This window comes from Oreochromis aureus, linkage group 15 (genome assembly GCF_013358895.1).
Source record: "Oreochromis aureus strain Israel breed Guangdong linkage group 15, ZZ_aureus, whole genome shotgun sequence".
In the NCBI taxonomy this organism is placed as follows: Eukaryota; Metazoa; Chordata; class Actinopteri; order Cichliformes; family Cichlidae; genus Oreochromis; species Oreochromis aureus.
Genome location: NC_052956.1, coordinates 13749147 through 13767511, shown reverse-complemented (window position 1 = coordinate 13767511; position 18365 = coordinate 13749147). Strand labels below are relative to the sequence as shown.

General features: G+C 38.6%; 1 long non-coding RNA gene across 2 annotated transcripts; it reads right to left on the bottom strand.

Annotated features, from left to right (window-relative positions):
- Positions 1-598: 598 nt before the first annotated feature.
- Positions 599-14891, bottom strand: LOC120433324. 2 transcript variants are annotated; one of them, XR_005608497.1, is made up of 6 exons: positions 14833-14891; positions 14659-14709; positions 14016-14185; positions 12231-12343; positions 1061-1343; positions 599-861 (listed from the first exon to the last, which is right to left on the bottom strand). It is a non-coding gene; the product is annotated as an uncharacterized LOC120433324 (long non-coding RNA). The 2 variants fall into 2 exon arrangements; XR_005608496.1 differs by lacking the exon at positions 14833-14891 and having other exon boundaries at positions 14659-14793.
- Positions 14892-18365: the final 3474 nt, after the last annotated feature.

The window sequence follows — 18365 nt, the reverse complement described above, 5'->3', positions numbered from 1 at the left end:
GGTTTCTGCTATATTTGGTTACCCATAACTTCTTCCTAGGTGTTGCTGAAAAGTCTTTGTATATTTGGAGAAGGATAATCCTCGTGTTATAATATATCATCTAAAAGTTTTTTTAAAAGCTCCACTTAGATCCAATAAACAAAAAGAGAAGGTTCAAAAGAATTTGAGATACAACGCACATTCCCTCTTTGTAATATAAAGTTAATCCTGATATATTCATCTTGCAGATTACTAGCTGATGTGAGAAAGTGAGTCAAAAAATGATAAACCACCACATGACATTAAAGCTATCTGTAACTACCCGGCCCTTTTCTAACAGTTGAACAAACCAAGAGGCACATTCATTGCTTTGTCTTTGCCTGTGTGTACATGCAATTAAATGAGCTGATTACTGGGAGAAACCTGTTAGTAAAGCATGTTTACGATTGCGCAAATCCACATGCAAATCCACATGGGCAGATTTAAAACCAGGGTCTGTGTAAAGATTGGTGCCGAAATCTACCTTGGGAATTCGGGTTTAGGTTACACAAAAGTAAAGAAACAGCTCACTGGAGAATGTCAACTGTATCCCAGATGGAATTGCTTTATTGGATGAAAACAGACTGCGTGACCAGTGCAGTGACAGATTACAGGTGTATCCAAGCAGGAGAGATTTCTCATTACAAATTGGGAGAATTTTTTAATAAATCAGTTTTATCTCATGCAGATTTATGCAGAAAGATGCTCTAAAATCTAATCACATCATCTGCTCCATGTGGATCACCTGTGGCACAAGCATAAATTTTGCACTGTGATGATGGGACATAAAAAGTAAGCAGGTAATTGCTTGTAGATGAATAATTTCTGGGAGCAGTTTGGATTCTGAAAGACAGACAAAATATGAAACATGAAGGATACACTACGTAACATATTTCTTTATAAAATACTAAAATGTTTCTTCTTAAGATCATTAAGCTTTTTAAAGTGCACAACTTAGAACATATCTGATTAACAGTTTAAAAGTGTGGCTATGTGTGTGTGTATATGCAGTGAAATGCAGCTGACAGTGTGGTGTACTCACTGTCCTGAGGACTTGTTTTGCCGTGCCAGTGACAGAGTATTACTGGGTTTACAGTGAGGATCAAATGTCTTCCCTGAGCACAGGGCCTGCTAATAAGGCCCCATTAGAAACCCAGTTATATGGATGCAATAAAATAGGTTGGGATGTAGAAGATGAAGATATTACAATTCAGACTGGAGTGGCACAGTGGAGACAAAGGCTAAATGCTAAATCAATGTCACTAAATGTCTGGAAGACGAATGCGGGGATCTGTGGCTCTCTTCCAGCAGGGCCAAGGTTAAACCTGATGCAAAGCAGAAAGATTATTAATGTTCAGCCAGTGAACCAGAAAATATTTTCAGGGTTTGACCTGTGCGGCTGCAGGTCAGTTTCATTCTTGTGGTAGCTATATGGAAGGAAACCAAGGCCAAAGTGTATAGCATGCTCAAAAAGAAACTCCTTATAGATGAAGCACCATGCAGCAGGCAGTATTTCAAATTGTGGTTCCTTAACAGGCAAAAGCATTCAACATTCATGATATGATTTTTCATCATTAAAAGACATCAAATCTTGTTTGCTGTCTGTGATAACAGTGCTCATTATGACAAATATTTAATCAACCACTTAAAAAGCATTGAACTATGAAACAAATGGACTACAGCAGCAGAAGACCGAACATGCAGCCTCAACTAAGAACAGGAAGCTGAGGTGATAATTCACACAAGTTCACCAAAATTTGACGTTTTTCCAAAAGATTATTGGAAAAATGTTGCCTCATCTGACGAGTCAGAGTTTCTGTTCTCACATTTAGATGGTAAGGTCAAAATCTGGCTTAAAAAAAATGAAAGTATGGATCCATTCTGTCTTGTATCAAAAGTATATCAAAGTTTAGGCTGCTTACTATCAACTGAGCTTCATTTAAAGTCAAACTGGTTTCTCAGATGTGACACTGAGTTCACTGTAAATGTAAATGACCTCCACAGTCACCAGATCTCAATCCAGTAGACAGACCCGTTTGGGATGTGGTGGAATGGGAGATTTGCATCATGGATGTGCGGCTAACAAATCTGCAGCAACTGTGTGATGCTGTCATGGTAATATGGACCGAAGTCTCTGAGGAATGCTTGCAGCACTTTATTGAATCTATGCCATGAAGAATCATGTCAGCTCTGACTGCAAAAGTGGGCCCAATCTAATAGTGACCAGCGGATATATAAAGTGAAAATAATGCAAATAAAGTTATGAAAGTAAATATATTAGTTGACAAAGATGGGTAACAATGAGGAGAGTCAGATAGGTATGAAAAATAAAAGTACAGGCTCCACTTCCCTCACTGTCACTCTGATCCATCAGTGAAAGGACAGATGAATGACTGACAGCTTTTGTGTTCCTGGCTGTCTGTTTCTGAGTGTCATTATTGTGATACTCAGAATCTCTGCCTGTCTGAGAATTTCTGTCCATAAAAATTCAAGAGAATCAAATGTTCCAACGTCACAGTCCATGCAAATGGTTTTAAATATATATATTTGAGGGGTTAAGGTACCAGACATGAACCTCACTCTCCCTGGATTGTGTCTTCCTCGGCACATTTGTAGAGCAGGGGACATGATGTCTACCGTTTCTCTGTTCTCTACTGCTCATTTTAAATGAAGGCAAAAAGGTAAAAAGAAAAGAAAATCTGTACATGCAAAATTTTGGCTACACATTTAAAACCTGTTCCCTAAAAAAAAAAAAAAATCAGCATTCAGTTTCAATGGATAGTTGAAGAAAAGTGATTCGGATTATCGTGATTATGTTTTACCTAAAAAGCCAAGCCGGTGGTTAGTGTTAACAGACTTTATAAAATTACAGTTTGCTTCAAAACTTTCCAAACCAGAATCAGATTTATCTCTTGTGTGTTTCAATAGCACATGCATGCGTCAGTTTTCTTCTGCTTATTCGATTCAGGGTTGTCTGGGGCTGGAGCCTATCGCACAGATAGGGTCACAGAGATTTTAGAACTTAACGTTGTTGTTGTGTAAATTGTAATTATTTCAGTTGGAAGGAAGTAGTTGCAAATTATCAGTTGTTTCCTTGTAGTAGCCCCTCACCATTACCAATCTAAGTTCAAGTAATTTTCTAGTTATTTTTGCAGAGCATGGTCAGAAAGGACGGCGGTTCTTTGGTGGGGAACTCCAGGGCTCAAGGGCCGGTGTCCTGCAGGGTTTAGATATCACCCTGGGTCAACACACCTGAATCAAATCTTCATTACTATTACCGTTAGTTCATTATCAGGCCTCTGGAGAACTTCAAGACATGTTGAGGATGAAATTCAGCCATTTAAATCAGCGGTGTTGGATTAAGGACACATCTAAAACCTGAAGGTCCCCCACCCCTGGCCTACTGAAAAGGACAGGACATTTGGTGCTGAGCTGGTTACCTGACCTCCTGTCTCATAGTCCTGACCTAACACAGCCCACACTTACCTGTCTGTGACAGCCATAGAATGATAGGAGTATAATTCAAATATACTCCTATACTACTATCATTACAATATAAAGTGACAAGTGTCTGTGTATTCAGGCCAATAAAAGGGAATGGGACTAAAAACTGGGTACAAAGTTGCCAGTAACTCCAAAAAAGAGACATGTTTACTTTTGTTCATGATAATAATAGAGGAAAGTAAAAAAGGAAACCATCTTTTCTAAGAGGTTTACTCTACTAAAGATTCAGAAGCATACTAATTTCAGCTAATCACCATTAATTAGTGTCTTTTGCAGGTGTGTGGTCACACTGATGTTAGCCAAGGATATTATTCAGAGCCTACAAATGGAAAAGTTCAAGTTGCTTAAATTATTTATGACTCAATTCATTAGTTACAACTTACACATTTGGTAAACAGAGCATCTCATCAGAAAATGGACCAAAAAAAGTTAAGTTGGAAGTGTATGTTATTAAGCAGAAAGCTGTAGAGTACATTGATTTATTGTATTTTGCTTGAAAACACCACGAAAACTCCATTAAATAATTTGAAGCATTTATAAATCAGCTTGTTCATGATGATGGAGCATGTGCCTCCAGCTTCCTCTGAAGCTATGATCTATGTACTACACATAATCTCTTCAGCATTGCTTACATCCAGCTGGCCTTGATGCTGAAACAAAATCACTTCATGTAATGACCGTATTGACCATATAACTGACAAACCACTCAGCGGAAATTTGGTCAGTGGCCTTGAGAGATGTAATCTGCTTAGCTGACCTCCTGCCCCGTGTCATCTCTCACTTTGATTGCCTGCACCCGTGTCATCTCCACCTAAAGCTCGTCTTCATTTTACAGTCTAGAGCCTCGTGCTATGCTGTAGATCAGCTGCTACTCTACTCTCACACAGTAGCTCACTTAATGGAATTAAACCCATCTGTCTGTATTTTAGCAAGAGTCAGCAGCGTTACTCACTCGGTTATGTAAATGGTCTTTGACTGGACTCCATTCGTCTCCAGTGCAACTGAGATCTGGTGCATTAAAACTATGAGGTGTCTGTGACTGATTAATAGAAAAGATAGACTGTACCTTCAAACAGCATCGTGTGCTATTGCTTCTGTTGCTCAAGGCCCTTCTTATTTTCATATTTTTACATTTTAATCCTTAAATTTCGTGCTTTAGCAGCTTTAACAAATAGCTCTGTATTTGTAAATATGTGAATTTACTTTCTTGTGAGAAGTTAGATGGGAAGATTAGAAACACCAGCCATAAATAAAGAGAAGGAAATGCTAGGGCTTGGTGTTCTGAGAGTATACTAACCACATTAAACCTTCTAGACTTTCACGAGCATACTAATACACTCTATAAATAGTGAGTTCTCGAGGTTCTGATGGAGTAATTCTTAACCTTGTGACAGAGCCAGGCTAGATATTTCATTATGATTTCACTCATTATGCTAAGCAAAATAAATAAATAAATAAAATTGATTCCCAGTCAGAAAGCTCCATCTTCTCTCTAGAGAATAGCCACAATGCTGATTATCAGCTGGCTGCTCTCCTCTGAACTCCCTCTGTTTAAGACTTTGGCAGCTTGTGTTCATTTTAAATGCACACAAAGACCCAACAGGACGCTGTCATGCAATATTTAACAAGTTTGTATTTCATGATGATATGTGCTCTATCCCCCCAGTCAAGCCAAAGCAGCTTACTTTACCCCAAGTGCAGGCAGGCTTTAAACTGCCAGTATAAACTAGTGCAAACCATAGACTGTATATAAAAGATGGGCACAGCTATTGTAATGCCACAAATAAACTAACTAACAAAAGGCTACGCCATAAGTAAGAAAGTAATTTTTATTTCTTATTATAGTCGGAGTTTATCTCTGATGAGTTAGACCTAAGCAATAATATATTTACAGACAAGTGTGTTATAAACTGTTTATTAAGTTCTTATTTAATACCATTTTAACAAGAGATTCAAGTAAAGTATTACAAATTCAAATCAAATCTTTTAAAAAATGCATTGCTAACATCTAACTAGACATTGCAGATAAGACCAAACCACTCAAAGATAACTTTGAGTGTTTTGGTTAAACAAATGGAGTAAACAGTAGCTCCCTCTGATATGTAGAGGAACTTTCAACATGTTTAATAGTTCATAAATACACTAAGACATATTTACAAAGTAGTTCCTAAAAAATCTGCTTTATTGTTCAGAACGTGTCTTTCTAAGAGCCTTGATGCTTTCTGAAACCCTGTGCAGTAACCTATGCAGTCATTGCAGCCTGCAGGTATAAATGCTGCCAACAGTTCAGGCTGCATCATAAGCTCTACAAACACTGACTGCAGAAATAAATGAACCATAAATCATCATAGGTGCCAATCGTGACCTTACTCCTGCCCCGACCTTCTATTCTGGAGAAGGCCAAATCAGAATTTTTTGCAAAACTTGTGAATATTTTTTGATGTGTGTGAATGAAAATGATCATTTTCTTTGCTCCCTGATTGCCAAGACTTGATAGAAGAGTTTAATGAAAGCAAAAATTACACCCTCACTTAGAGTTAATAATAATGCAAGTGATGACTGAGGATTGAAACAGGATTTTAAAAGCAATTTTAGGGCACTGTAGACTTACTCCTTTATTCTTGTTCTAAAAGGGACCATAAGGTTTTAGACTAGCAACTAGAACATAAACTACTTATGACAATAGTTACTGAGGTCATAGATTAGGTGAGCAGCCTTTTAAATTCTTGTACATCACCTTCACTTTTAAGGTCCAGAAGCTAAATGCATCTTTTATACTGTCTCTATAAACCAGTCAGTGACATCACACCTTGTTATGTCCATCTTTAGTTATGTGCTAAGCTTAACTACCCCATCACTATTAAAGTGGCATCAATTTCCTGACCTACCTCTTTGGGATAAAAAAGGAAATAGGGCTGTTTTATAAAAATGTCAGAATAATCCATTAAACATGACATTGCTGAGGTAGAGAGTGGCAATAAAAGGTGAAGATATGCAGATCTTACAGGGAAATAAGAATTTAATCTAGCCTGAATAGTGGGACACATTTAAAAAGGAGTGATTTGCTATAAATTGCTGCTGCAATAATACAAAGAAGGTGCTGCCTTTTTGCCCTGTCCTCTTCAATAAAGCCATTTCTTGTTTATTACTGAGTCTTCCTTCAGCCTGACTCTGCAAAAAGGATCAGCTTGGGAGGCCACCTTGCTGAAATTTGAAATGATCTGTGAGCAAAGTGGTGGCTGTAGTCCTGCCAAATTCACTCGCTCAGTGTAAGTGCTCTTGATTCAGTCCTCATTTCCCGACTCCTGCCAGTCTCCCCATGAGAGAACAAGAGGTTTTGGCCCATCCTCACAAAGTCCAGGCTTTAACAATGACAGCCTTTTAGAGCGCTATTTATCGCTCATGCTGCAATAAAACAGCATTACTTCTCTTGAAATGAGTAAAAAAAAATACCAATAATCCCATAAAGTATAGTGACCTTACAGTATATTTTGTTATAGTGCTTTGAGCTGCTTAAGGTAGAGAATCTTTCTAATAATGAAATCCCAAAAACTCTGATGTGACTTTATATGTAACACAAAAAATGAACTGTGTTTCCTTAAGAAATTGTAATTGGAGGCGGTGATTTATATTTGTTTATGAAATACATTGAAAGAAATAGGCTTTCTTGTACTCTTAATCTTCCTCCCACTGATGATTACTGATGGATCACCACTGTGATGCCATAAAAACATTCTCCTTGAAGCTACTGTTAAATTGCTAATAAAACTCTGCAAGCCTGAAAATTGAAATGCTGGTTGGGCAGAGTTCAGGTGGTTTATGTGTTGTCAAAATTTAATGTATGGCGAATGAAACTCTGCTCCCAGGGGCGTTTACATCCTATTCTATTTTAAAGATGTTTGTCAAATGAGAAATATGAAAAAAAAAAAAAAAAAAAAAATCCTCCAAGAAAACCCGATGCTCCACTGAACTCACAGTTAATATGCACAAACTGCATCAGCATGTTTTCCTTCTGCATGGCGACGTTTCCCTCAAACCCCTGAGCTGACAGTTTCAGCGTGGCCAACGACCTGTTCAGTCTGGCTGTGATCCATCATCGGATCCGATGGCTCCTGAATCAGTCATCCATCATAAAGTCATCAACATTCAGCCTTCTCCTCTCACCGGGGAGGTGATGTAGTAGCCAAGATGTTCAGATTTATGTCAGTGACGCATGCATTGCGTGATTCCCTGTCCTGTCCATCTCACCTGCACCTGTCCTGCACCACCCCCACCCCGCAGCAACCATGATTAAGCAGTCCTTCTGCATCCTGAGTACTGGAGTGTCAGCAGGACATAAACTGGAGGATGGGTCCCGATTTGTCGAAATCAGGACTTCTTCAGCATTGCGGTCTTGTGATCGATCAAGGCATCCAGCCAAAGCTCCATTAGTGGGCATGCTGTACTAAGAGCTACATGATGGGATTTAAATCAGGCACCACTGCTGTTTCACAGGGACTTTCCTCAATTTGACAATGATGTCTGCATCATTGTTTATATAAGTATAAGCAAGGATTCTACAGTAGCATTATGCCTTTATTAAATTATATATGGGCTTTTCCTGTTTCATTAAAAGGTCAAAATTCCAATAGGACAGTACATGCATTTATAAAATCTAGCCACAGCATTAAGTAGCTGCATTAATATTGCATAGATCTGCCTTGTTTCACCGAAACTGCTCTGACCCTTTGAAGGATGAACTCAAAGGGGTGGTGACACCTGCAGACTGATGATGCAGGTGTCCTGCATCATCAGTTACAAATGTGAGCAGCAGATTCTTATAAGTCCCGTAAGCTGCGAGATTGGCCCTCCATGAATCAAACTTGTTTTTCAGTGACAGCCCACAAATGCTTGACAGACAATTTTAAGGGCAATGTACCCTTTGCTGTGTTTTCTGAAACTGTTGCTGGAAACTTATGCTGAACTAATTTCTCATGACAGGGCTGGAAAAGTTTTCTCTGGAGCACAGGACCTCTGCCAGTACTTTTTCCTGTAGTGCATCCTGATACTATTCCTTGCTAAATTCCTTGCTTTTATTAGCTTGAGGTCTACTGTTTCAAAGTTGTGACTGCTCTGCTTGCACACAAATTTTCTGCATTTTTTCTATTACAAATTTAAGCTACAATGTAAAATACATTTTTTTTTTGAATATGCATGCTTTAAATTTGGGGTGTGAACCTAGTAGCCTTGTACTATAGGAGATAACAACTGGGTTTTAACAGCTGCCCCTACTACAGAACCTTATAACTCACCTGTGCTGTTTGCGGTTCCGTTTTGATGCCTCGACAAGGTTACAGTTATTCAAAACTTCGCAAAACTTCAGATTTATGATTATTATTGCTGCAAAACAACTGAAACTGCCACAGTCCCCAGATTTGATCCTAGTTTTCTATTTAGAGTTATCAGTTAATATATTCAAATCTGAGGTTCTGTTTAGGTTTTCGTCTTTAGCATTTAAAGTTTTGGATTATTGTTTTTATTTCTTTCTTATTCTGTTGTGACTTTGGTTCCTTGCTCTGTTCCTGAATTTCTGGTTCTGAATTACTTATGTCATTCTCTAGAAATGAGCTTAGTTCTTTGTGTTTTTTCGTGTTTTAGTTCATGTATTGTACTCATAGCCTTCATCCTCACTGTGCCCATTATTACTTCATTCAAGTTTCAATGTCTCCTTGTTTCACTTATGGTTGTTGTTCACTTCCCGTTTGGTTTTCTATTGTGTCTTGTGTTGAGTTTCAGTTCCTCCCCTCACTATTTGTCTTGATAGTCTTCACCTGTTTCTTGTTACCTTTCGTTGGCCAATCCCCTTTAAGGCTCCTGTGTATAAATAGTCCTGCCCTGGGCGTTATTGCTCTATTTCAGTGTTAGTTCCTGCCTTATTCCAGTATATGCTGTGTTTATGTTTGTCCCTGCATTTTGATAGTCATTTATCAATTAATCTCTGTATCTAGCTGATGTTCTTACAAAAAAAAAAAATTGTCCTCACACACTAATGAAAGGGAAGTTTCGGTTAATAATGTGCAACATTCTCTACTAAAATAACTAAATGTGGTGGAGGACGGTTTTCAAAGCTAAAGGTGTAAACTAGAAAGTTTTGTTCAATCAGACAACAGATTTTTATAATTTTACGCTATACTAATGTCCTTACCCTTCAAAGCTTTCATATGTATTTGGTTTTTAAAAAAAATAAATGCTACTTATTTAAAGTTCCTTAACTTTACAACTCTACAGCACAGAGTTGCCAGTTTGTGGCTTCACAAAGGTAAAAAGAAGAGCTGCACTGGACTAAAAATCAATAAACACCCCAAGTAACAGATAACATTTTGACAGGAGTTTACTGATTGCCCACCATTCCGCTCATAAGCACTGTTGATCTCTTTATTTTGCCACATTTGCATGCAGAAATGAAGAAAACATCACATAAATCTTCTTTTGGTTGCACTTTATTGTGCAATCGATCAATAGGAACATTCTCTCTGGTGCCTGGGAACGATCTAAATCAGACTTATCGTCTCTTAATGACTCTGCATAAGGCTGTTATTTCACTCTCTGTGTGGTGGCTAGATTTTGCACCGTGTGTTATTAAACAAGACAATTGCTTCGGCCAAGACTGCTTTCTCCGTTTACATATTCAGGTAAATACGCTGTCGCTGTCCATTACACACAGAGATTGTTCTTCAGCTCCTTGGGCACTTATTTAAATTGAACTGACAACTCCAGTAACGTCCACATCTGCTCGCCAACATAAACAATGATGCTCCTTCTCCGCAGCTATCACAGATTTGTGCTTGTATCTTTGTATAGATTTCTGCAAACATGTTATGTAACACGCTATTAATGCCGTGAGGATGACATGAAGCGATCTGCACAATTCCAGCAACATCTTTAACTGTCTTCATGATTAAATGCCTGACACATTTCATTATAATAAACAACAGTAAGAGGCTGTCTACTATAGGAAGTTCTTTACAGGGAAGATATGGTAAACTCAAATTTTATGGGGTAAAAAGTTCAGTCTTGTTCATTTCAGTTGCACTTTGCTCAAATCTGGCTGTAAGTTTTTCATTGGAAACTTTTATAAATTGATCAGATTACGCAAGAAGATGCAGGCTAGTTGCTTTAAATTTCAGGCTATATCTTTAAAAAAAAAAAAAAATGCAGGACCTCTCTGATTAATCACTCGGGCAAGATCTCCCAAAATAATTTAATGGATCATCAGACCAGAAAAGGAGTCTACGAAGCCCATGCTTTATTTTAAATGACATTGCTGTTTTCATTACCTTAGGCTAAAAGATTAAATCTACTACTACAAAAAAAAAAAAAAAAAAAAAAAAAAAAAAAAAAAAATAATATTACAAATATCTTTAAAGTGCACAAAAGTAAAGAGAGCTACATTTAAAAGAGACACAATTTCTCACCAGCATTAAGATGAACTTTCTACTTTGCAAGACAATTAATCTTTGCATTAATCTTTCTGCAATAAGTAAATCAATTATCCACAGGGTCATCTTCGGCTAATCAGAGCAATCACTTGGGCACAATTCTGCTTGGCAATGCAGCAGCCAATTATTCGCTGAATAATGTCTTCCGTGTTTGGTAAGTGCTTTGGGTCTCACAGCACGGCACAATCGATTTCCATTTTAATGCCAAATTGACAACACAAAGAGACTGATACTACTGACACACCGAAACCTGAAACGAGCAAAGGGCTGTGTCGTAACAATCAGCACAAAAGGAGTTAGAGAAGCGAGAGGAAAGGAGATTGTAATTCAGAGGCTAATCTGCTTCTAAACTTTTTGGAAATAATGGGACATTTCACCCCCATTCACCCTTTTTTTAATGTGGTAAGTGGGGCGATGCAGCAGATGTATCATATAGTTTGTCACCATTAAAATGGTCAGGTAAATGAACTTTTGCATTGTTACTGTGTAATTTGTAGGGTGTTTTTTTTCCATTGTGCAACATTTATCATTCAGTAACAGCAGAACTGTCTTTTTCCATGGAATAAACTTCTACTTGTCAGCCACTTTATTAGCTATGCCTTGCTATTACTGCCTTAATTCTTCATGGACTGACTGAAAAGGCTTCTGGAAGCATTCCTCAGGGTGTTGGTCCATATTGACATGATAGCATCACAGAGCTCCTACAGATTTGTTGGATGCAAATCTCCTGTTACAGCAAAAGGTCTTTATTGGATTGAGATCTAGTGATTGTAGAGGCCATTTGGGCACAGTGAACTCATTGTCACATTCAAGAAACTTGGGCTTTGTGATATGATGTTTTACCCAGCTAGAAGCAGCCATCAGAAGATGAATACACTGTGGTTATAAAGGGATGGACATGGTCAGCAACAATACTCGTGTAGCCTCAGGCAATTGAATAATGCTCAGCTGGTACTAAAAGGCCCTCAGTGTGCCAAGAACATATCCCCCACACCATTACACCACCAGCAGCAACCTGAGTCATTGATACAAGGCAGGATGGATCCATGTTTTTATGTTCTTCACATCAAATTACTCTACCATCCAAATGTGGCAGCAACAGGAGTCGCAACCCGTGTGGTCTTCTGCTGCTGCAGCCCTTCGGCTTCAAGGCTGGAAGTAATTTGTGTGTTCAGAGATGCTCTTCTGCATGTCTTGGTTGTAACAAGCAGTTATTTGAGTTTCTGTTACCTTCCTGTCAGGTCAATGCAGTCTAACAATTCTCCTCTGATAATACAGAGCATATTCACCTAGAGAACAACCGTTCTCTGGATATTTTGTCTTCTTCAGCTCATCTGTAAACCCTAAAGATAAGAAAATCAGAGTAGATGAGCAGTTTCTGAAATACTCAAACCAACCTATTAGCACCAACTGCCATATCCTAAACTTCACCAGGTCATCTCGACCACTTCAACATGCCTAAATGCACAGACATCCTGCTATGTGATTGGCTGATCAGGTACTTGCATTAACGAGAAACTGAACAGATATGTATAATTTGACTTTGCTTCCATTCAAAACTAATCTTTTAGACTTTTTCTTTTCTGTGAGGGCAGTTGCTAAGTACTAAAAGTTAATAGGCTAAATATTAAAATCCATCAGGTTAACTGCCTTTATTAAAACATTAAAGAATCATTAAGACTTTATTTGGAAGCTGTAACAGCTGTACAACTGCCAAAAAGATTCCAAAGACATTTGCCAAGGATGCTGCTGCAATACAGACAAATACAAATGCAAATATAGAGCTCAATAAATAACACAGGTGATTAGAAAGAGATTAAACTTAACTCCAAACTCAGCAAAAGCTACAATAGAATTCTATTAAGGTATAGGTTTCCATTGATTTTTAATTTTCAGACATTTATTAATGTGGTGAAAGGCTGAGTAGACATAATTATGTAGCACTTGGATTGTATAAGTCCAGGCAGCTGGCTTCAACAGTCGTGGGAAAGAATATCGCACTGCAGTAACTTTGAGCCTCAGTCCTGAGAGATTTTAGTAGTGCATCGTTGGATTTTATGATTATGGGCTACAAGTAATAAAATTATAAATTCATGCGTGGGCAGATTCCTCAGTACTTTAGCTGGATTTATTTTTATATCATGTGAAATTGGTACTGTGGATTTTCTGTGTTTTAAATGCTGTTTATGTGTATTTGTTCAAAAATCTGAGCAATGTTTCACAGCTGGAGCTTAAATCAATCAAGTTGGGCGAATATGCATAAAACTAACACAAAGCAATAAACTGTAAACGCATTGCTGTACTGGTTGCATACAATTAATACTGAGGAAGAAATTGTGGTCTAGACTTTAATGAATCCAGTTTCCTTGGAGAAATAGTCACTGTGATATGCATTGGGATACAAGAATGGGAATACAAGGGATACAGACTTGTAGCATTTTAGCCTCCACATCTACCTGTACATGTTTCTACAGTAGTAGTATATTTATTTTTTTGAGTAATGACTCAAACACTGGGAACCAAAGATCAGCAACAAAATGATGCGCAAAGAACAAATCACTTCCTGTGTGGACACACAGCTGGGAAACAGTTTAAACAGGTAAGTTTTATACAAATATACAAACTCTGGCTTATTCTACCAGATTGTAGTAGACTGAATGTTCAGTATATATGGGTGAAATGTAACTTTGACATCTCAAAAATTAAAATAGACATTTTTAATTGTTATTTGATATTTTGAAAGCGTCAAAAATAGCTGTGAACCAAAGACATGTGCAAACAGTATTTTTTGACTGTGCCTTGTGTCTAACTCTTACTTACGAAATCAGATTTTTTTTTAAGTTCTGCATCTTCTCACGAGTCCTATAATCTGAGGATCAGTTCGTCTCTGCAGAACTTGGGGTGCTTTCATGTCTTTCATCAGCTGAAACTAAAAGTTCTAGGTACTTCAGGTGAAAATGCTGCTCTTCTCCCCCTCTCTCTTCCACTGATTCATTACCACGACTCAGAGCTCACCTGCTTTCTTTTACTGCCTCCATTAAATCCTCGCTCTCCTCGTTGTAGCTCTCCACCGATCGCGAGTGCATCACTTCATCATCCAGGCTAAGAGCTGCAGCCATGTTGTTGACATTTTCATCCTCACTTTATCTTTGCTGGGGCCTGGCCCAGCTCGGCTCTCTGTCACGCTGGAGCGCATAAATGGAATGTAAATTTAATTCTTATAATGCTCGTGAGCCCGTGATTAACAGCACAAGAAATACACTATGTCCTAAACTCATAAGTAATTATATTATGCCCGTTTTTCCTGCAGTAGAAGAAAATTAGAGAAAGAAATATTTGTTTAAAAGTGCACTTTTTTTTTTTTTTTTTTTTTTTAACTAGAGTAATTAATGAAGTTAGACCACTGGTAATAGTGCCCCATAAAAACTAATTCAGGAGTAATTGTGCATCGTTACAGAGCTAGTTTCAACTGCTGTGAGTGATTAGTGGTGGGACATTCCTGAGCACACTGACCAGTCAGAGTTTAAATGCTAAGCAGAAGCAAGGCAGAGTAGCTGATTGGGAGGATGACAAACTGCCAAAGCACTGTGAGAGTAAAACTGCATGTTAGAGGAGTAACAGTTTTCTCAACTCGATTTTTAGCTAAAGAAAAACTTACCATGCATCAGTATAGTTAAGCAGCAGCCTGCCATCTGGTCACAAACTTATGCTGTGCAGACAAACTTTAATCAGTCACAAGCGTTGGTCTAAAACACAGGTGTCGAACTCCAGGCCTCGGGGGCCGGTGTCCTGCAGGTTTTAGATGTGTCCTTGATTTAAATGGCTAAATTACCTCCTCAACATGTCTCCAGAGCAGGGGTGCCCAATCCTAGTCCTCGAGAGCTACTTTCCTGCAGCTTTTAGATTCATCCTTGTTCCAACACACCTGAATCAAATGAATGTCTTGTTATCAGGCCTTTGCCAAACTTGATGGCATGCTGAAGAGGTCATCAAACCATTTGATTCAGCTGTGTTGGAGTAGGGATGCATCTAAAAGCTGCAGGACAGTAGCTCTCGAGGACTAGGATTGGGCACCCCTGCTCCAGAGGCCTGGTAATGAACTAATCATTTGATTCAGGTGTGTTGACTCAGAGTAAGCTCTAAAACAGGGGTGTCGAACTCCAGGCCTCGGGGGCGGTGTCCTGCAGGTTTTAGACTCTAAAACCTGCAGGACACCGCCCTCGAGGTCTGGAGTTCGACACTCCTGGTCTAAAATATTCTGCTATATTATAATTATATTCCCTCATCAAAGGACCTAAACAAGCCAAATGCAGAATAAGTGTATTATATTGGCAGACAATGTGGAACAAGATTATTTGAACAGTCTTGAAATCTCAAAAGTTGAGATAAAAAGGGGAAATCGGCAACCTGTCCTTTGATTGAAATTGCAATGCTTCTGTGCATCTGAGCATCACGGTGATTCAAGCTATGCAGCAACCTTGCAGCGTTTAGGTTTTGACCTCAGGTAACTTGTCTAAACAAACAGAAATCCGTGTGCAAAGGCAAATATCAGAGGTCCTGGAGGAGCGAATACTGTCACTGCGAGGGCTAAACTGGAGCTGAGGACTGAGGTCAGGCCCCTCTGAGACGGACAGCAGACTGCACATGGGACTCTGGATTATCTGCTTATCTCTGCATTCATAATTACTGAGGGTTTCCTGGGTATGAGTGAAAGGGTAGAGAAGTCGAGGCATGACCAAAAAGGCTTACTGAAATGCTTCAGTCTCCTCGAGCACTAAATAGGATAAGTCACACCGCAGTGATTGAGATGAGGTGAAGGGGAGTTTGGCTGTGGCTAAGAATCCATATATTTTTTTCAATGATTAAATTCAGTTCAGTCATGACACAGGAAGGTAATATCTTACTCACTTGTTTTATATTTAACTCAATATTCTTCTTATTGATATCAGGTCAGGCTGACTGCAATAATGAAGGTTGTGTTATTTTATGGGTGTCAGCATCACTTCTGTTTGCCTACAAGTTACAAGTCTGCTGCTGTGTAAAAGCTCTATATTGAATGATTTTCGTCCAGAGCTCAGCCAATATCAAAATATTGTAAGTTTAAAAAATCTATATTAGAAAATAAGGAAACAACACATTAGGTTTGGGATAGATTTCGCATCCATGATTTAAAAAACAGCCAAAAGTAGTGAGCAGAGTGGCAAAAGCATCCTAATGATAGTGTAGAACCCAAATGTAGAACACAGGAAACAAGTATAACAGAAAAACAAGCCTACATTGGATGATAAAAATCAGAGAACTATATATAGACTATATTTTAATACGGATAAATTACTTACATGGATTTCAGTATCTCAATAAGTAATGTATTTGGCAATTAGACTCCGATGGAATCCAGGCATTTTTAAGATTTAGGACAGGACACCCCGGAGTCTAAAAGCTGGTGCTGATGAAGGTGACGATTGAAGCTTGGATGGAGCTCTAACTGAGGTGTCTGCGAGGTTGAGTTTGGCGAGGCGGTATGTTTCACGAATGAGTGTTTGAAGAATGTCAGAGAGCACAGATTTAAACCACACAAAGTGGAGGCTTTTTGGCTCAAAGAAGGCGGGCAGGAAGATTATTGGACTAGAGTAACGATGACAGTATTGAGATTGACAGCGCGGGAAAGTGGTAGTGATGTAAAGAACAGAAAAGCAGCGTAACACCCAGGAAAGCAGGCAGATGGGTGATTGCAGATTTTCCTTATTGAACCTTCGCATACCCTTCATGTAAAAAATAAATAAATAAATAAAACGGGATTACACAACAGGAGCCCAAAATAAGCATGAATTGATCTGAAGTGGTATATTACATCTAGAGCAGGTTTTTATATGACTGGAATTGCAGCTACTATATTTTATTAAACAGTTAATCGGTTAATCATTAAGATTAATCCCAATTTGATCTGGTGACAAACTTAAGTGATGCCCACATCTCCTTTATTAGGCTATGTGAGCGTCAGACCTGAACACACTGTGTAATTTTTAATGTTTAAATGTATCAAAAAGTTTCAGATCTCTAATGTGAAGCCGCACAGAGAGCACCCGAAGCCCTAAAATAAATGTAATGTGAGATAATATCTATTTTTTTCTTGCTGTGCTTGTGGTGATCATGAATTCACAAGATTAATGATTTCCTGCAGAACTGCTCTTGTCTTCTTGGCAACAAAAGTAATACATTATACTGTAATATTTTTCTTTATGCTCTCTACAGATCTTTATCACCTGGTCATCTAATAATGTTACTGACTTAAGTAAGCATTGCTCAATTGATCCATTTCCTGTTTAAGAAGAGTCAAATGGCATGTTCAACACCCCCTTTCACGAGAGTACAGAGCCTGAAGCAGAACGCCTGAGTTAACAAGGACAGGTGAGAACCAGTATCATGATACCCATTATCTCTGACTGGGGTTTTAAGCATTGTTAGACTGCAGAACTTATTTCATCATACCTCTCAGGAGAGTACAAACAGTAGAAGATGTGACAAAGAGCAGGGGAGAGGACACAGATGGAAACTATTAATAGCAGATGAGAAGACAGTGGGTGTGACAGACAAAGACAAAGAAAGGTGTAAACAAAAACAACACATAAGAAAACCAACAATCAATTAGCTATTACTTATTATTAATCTCTGGCTCTCTTCCACAGCCTGTCTTTGTCCTGTCTGCTTCCCTCTCTCTAACTGGTCACAGCAGATGGCTGCCCATCCCTGAACCTGGTTCTTCTGGAGGTTCTTCATGTTAAAAGAGAGTTTTTCCTTCTCACTGTCACCAAAGTGCTTGCTCATAGGGGGTCATATGATTGTCAGGTTTTTCTCTGTTGTCCTTGTATTATTGGAGGGTCTTTACCTTAAAATATAAAGCACCTTGAGGCAACTGTTGTTCTGATGTGGAGCTATATAAATACATTTTAATTGAATTGAAACCAGAAACAGAAACTAGCCAGAAGACAAAATAGTAACACTGGGACATGCAGACATAAACATGACAGAGAAAGGGAAAGATGGGACACTTTGGGAATACCAGGAACAAGAAAACGTTAAAAACATTAAAGAAAATATCAATAAAATTTAAAGAGAAACTAAACAAGAACCCAGGGCCCTGTTTCAGAAAGCCGGTTTAGTGCAAACTCTGAGTAAGTATACCCGGAGTTAAGGAAAACTCTGGGTTTTCGGTTTCACAAAGCGAGTTTAGATTAATTCTGAGTGAGTTACTATGACGACACACTCCGTGAAGCTAACCTGCCCCCTAGCAGGTTTACTTCAACTAACCCTGAACTTCTCCGCCTCTTTGTCGGAAACCTGACTGTAGGAAGTGTCAGACATGGC